The sequence below is a fragment of the Heloderma suspectum genome, chromosome 2, assembly GCF_057233095.1.
Source record: "Heloderma suspectum isolate Gila_16-S chromosome 2, 16-S_ref, whole genome shotgun sequence".
NCBI lineage: Eukaryota > Metazoa > Chordata > Lepidosauria > Squamata > Helodermatidae > Heloderma > Heloderma suspectum.
This window is the reverse complement of record NC_139459.1, coordinates 250712787-250716841: the sequence shown is the minus strand read 5'-3', so window position 1 is coordinate 250716841 and position 4055 is coordinate 250712787.

Below are 4055 nucleotides of genomic sequence, written 5' to 3'. Positions count from 1 at the left end.
GGATTGTATTGTTTCAAACAGGACAAATCAGAGAGTGAGGAGGGAGGGGCTGCTGCTCCTCCTCCCATGATGCCCTGCACGTGGGTGGTTTGTGTATTTGTATGTGTGTGTGTGTGTGTCAGGGGGGGAGTAGGGGGGCAACATAGGAGGAGTGGGCAGGGTGCAAACCTGGCGCCATATTGCATGGCTCTGGCTCAGGGCAGGTGAGAGAAAGGTGGCGTTTCTTCTTCTCCCCCCACCCTAATCTCACCTTTTGTTTTTCAGGCCCAGTTGAAGGTGGGGGTGGGGCTTCTTGGGTGGGGTTTGGAACACCCTCTTTCCCTGCAGCAGAGGAGAGGTGAGTCTGTGGATGCTTTCATGTAATGGGAGGGGGTTCTTATTGGAAGGAGGAAGGCTGATTGTGTGGGTGAATGAGAGCGAGGGAGGTGGGTTGGAAGACCCCCGTTTGCTATGGCAGGGGGAGGCTTGCTTTAATGTAGTGGGAAGAGGTCGTATTAGTGGGGTGCTTATCGAAGGGAAGCTGATGCGGGACATAATTGGAAAGTTGAAAGAAGAAGAGGGAGGGAAAGAAAAGTGCCAGTCGCAAGGGAAATGGCCAAACATATTTTCATCCAATCGTTCTCAGACTACTGGCGCCTGTGGCAACACAGGCTTTACACTAGTACCATATAAGAACTTAAGACCCAGGCTGGATTAGAGCAAGGGTCCATCTAATCCAGCATTATGTTTACACAGTGGCCACCCAGCTCCCTGTGGGAAGCCCCCCAGCAGGACATGAGTGCAATAGCACCCTCCTACTTGTGTTCCCCAGCAACTGGTGTACATAGGCATACTGCCTCTGATACCACATCTTGTGGTACCAAATTCCATAGTTTAACTATGCGTTGCATGAAGAAGTACTTCTTTTTATCTGTCTTGAATCTCTTACCAGTCAGCTTCATGGGAAGACCCCAGCTTCTAGTATTATGAGAGAGGGAGAAAGAACATAAGAACATAAAAAGAGCCCTGCTGGATCAGACCAAGCATGTCCATCTAGTCCAGCATTCTGTTCACACCGTGGCCAACCAGCTGTCGACAAGGAAACCACAAATAGGACATGACTGCAACAGCACCCTCCCAGCCATGTTCCCCAGCAATTGGAGGACATAGGCATACCACCTCTGGTAATGTCTCCCTATCTACTTTCTCCACACCATGCATAATTTGTACACCTCTATCATGTCTCCCATTAAACACCTTTTTTCCAAGCTAGACAATCGTAGCAATTGTAACTTTTCCTAAATCCTGGTATTTAACCCAGGCGTGGTCAATCTGGAGGCTTCATAATGCCTGCCAGTTGCAGGGGCTGATGTTGCACACCTCTTAGCACTACCAATCAAAAGGCATTGTGTAGCAATTCTGTCTTTCCCTCCTTAATGGTTCTTAGTCAGTTGGTGCAGAAGGCCTGGCGTGCTATGGTCCATGGGGTCACGAAGAGTCGGACACGACTGAATGACTGAACAACAACAACAACAACAAATGGAAGATAACAATATTTGGACCCCCTGTAAAATTTTGTGAATGATGCAGTGTGATTGCACAATAAAAGCCTCATCTGGAAGCACCCTAAATCTCTGGGTTGGAGTGTGGGTGTGCACGCATATGCATCTAGTCGAAAGGATACATGCAAATTCACAGGTGTGAACAGTAAAATGCAGTGTAGCACACACCCTGACATTTCACATGTTGGTGGGGCTCATTTTGAACTTTTGATAACAAGATTGTTAACTTTTGATAACAGATTGAACAAACAGTTCAGTTTTTCTAACATATCTTCAACCAAAATGGCAACTCCCCTCTTGCTTTTTCAAAATACTACAGGACATATTGCATGGTATGGTTAGATAATTTTAGACTTTGGATTTAATGATCTTAAGCCCCACCCCCTCTTTAGATTGTAATCTGAATAATTTCACTCACTTCGTAATATGGCAAGCCAACCCCGTTGTGTTTAGGGGCCCTCTTGCTTATTCTGCTGAGTAGGGCGCTGAACTTCTGCCTTTAAGACCTTCCCTGACGGCACCACTGGACAGATTGTGACTGATGAATAAGTGAACACAGCATAGCAGAATCTTCAGCAATGTGTAACAAGGTGTGGGAAGAGCTTGGAAAGTATCCTAGGTATGAAAAAATGGGGTGTTACAATCAATGATATTCCTATTTTCATCTGTGGTATATTGGAAGGTATGTCTTTCCTTTCTTTGCCTGAAGAGAGCATGGAGACATTAGTACACACAGTCCATAATAGCTAGGGTGTCCATGTGTCCTACTTTACAGAGGACAGTCTTCTAGCTGAAATGCTAGCAGAGGACAATCCTCTAGTTGAAGGTGTCCTCTGTTTGAAGGGCTGCCCAGTCCAAGTCTGGTTTCAAGATAAAGAACCATCAGAAGGGAGAGCAGGTGCTTTGAAGTTGCCCATCAACAGTCAGCACCTGAACAGCAGATTGCGCAAGTCACCTGGTCATAGTCATCCCACCATGATGAGATGTATTTTATTTCTATTTAAATTATAGTTCTTTCTAAATTTTCATCTTTACATATAAATTCACATATGCAAATCCATGTCCTCTTTTGTCCTTTTTCTTGTTGATGCATTTCTTCTTTTTTTGGTGATGTGTGAGTGGCCAGCCTAAAGATAGCTCACAAAGCTCCCTGCCAGCCTCACACATCAGGTTCTTAGTTCAAGGTTCCTGGAGTCTCTGGGAGTGCTTTTCCACTGAGCATTGTGCACACATATGTGAATGTGTTCCTAAAGATGCAAGAATCTCAATATTAATATTTCCATCCTTTAAAGAGCTTTGTATAAAGCTATGTAAAGCCAATACACTAGCAATGCAATCCTATGCATGTCTACTCAGAAGTAAGAGTTTAATACATTGGGATGTACTCCCAGGTATGTGTGCATAGGACTGCAGTCTAACGGAAGAAATGACTCTTAAAAATATAGGAGCGTGTTCTGACACAGCCTTTCCCCCCTGCCAATATAGAGAATAACTTAATAACATTTCACAGCAATAGACAATGATGAAGTTGCAATTGTTCCAATGTTGATTTAGAGAGAAATAATGGAAGAGCTGTTCATGTACAAGTGTCCCTTTTTCATATACAATGGAATGCAAGCTATTTAACTAACTCAGGGTGAGGGTTTTGCAATATAAATATTTGCTAGAGACTGCCATTCCTATAGGCTTAAATGAAGTCCCTTGGAAGCTTTATATCTCCATTGAATTCTTCTTCTCCACAGTTACATAATATGAATAAAAACACCATGTATGCCAGGTTTGTCTAGAAGAGCTCTTAAAAATAGTGTGTGCTCTAGAAAAGGATAGTGTGAGCACAGGTGCCTCAGCTTTCTCTCGGAAACACACAAAGAGAAAGTGACTTTGCTAACCTCTAATAAAGAATTGCTTTTGGTCGTCTGGGATAACTACTTGAACATTTGCTTTACTGCCTATTTGTTTCAAGGGCACATAAAAGCGTTTTAGTGTATGCATAACAAATATGCACAGGGAAGAGTACACATCTCTTACACACAGACAATCTTGACCCCTGACATCTCCAGTTCACTTCAAACAAGCTCAGGTAAGCTGAGAAAGATCCTTGCCTGAGATCTTGGAGAGTCAAGAATATATAGTACTGGGCTAGGTGGACTAGTGGCTTACTAAGTTTAAGGCAGATTTCTGTGTATGTAACACAGAAAAATAGGCAGGTTTTAAAGCAATGACTGCTTTGCACAAGAAAATATACTATTTGTGAATCTTTTAAACTGGGGGTGTTTAACCGCTTTCAGTCCAAGGGACCAAATTAAATTACGAAGCTCTTGGGTGCGCCATTCCAGTGGTGGGCAGGTGAAAGGGGCAAGGCCAAAATATCAATGTATTTTAGCTTAAAGTTCTTACTGCAAGTAACTAAGCCTCAGAGGTGTTTCAGCCTCTTAGAATGGGGGGCAGGGGGACCAAACAGTGGTTGGGGGAAAGAGGGTGGGCCAGGGGGAGGTGGCGTGGCCATCTGGGGAA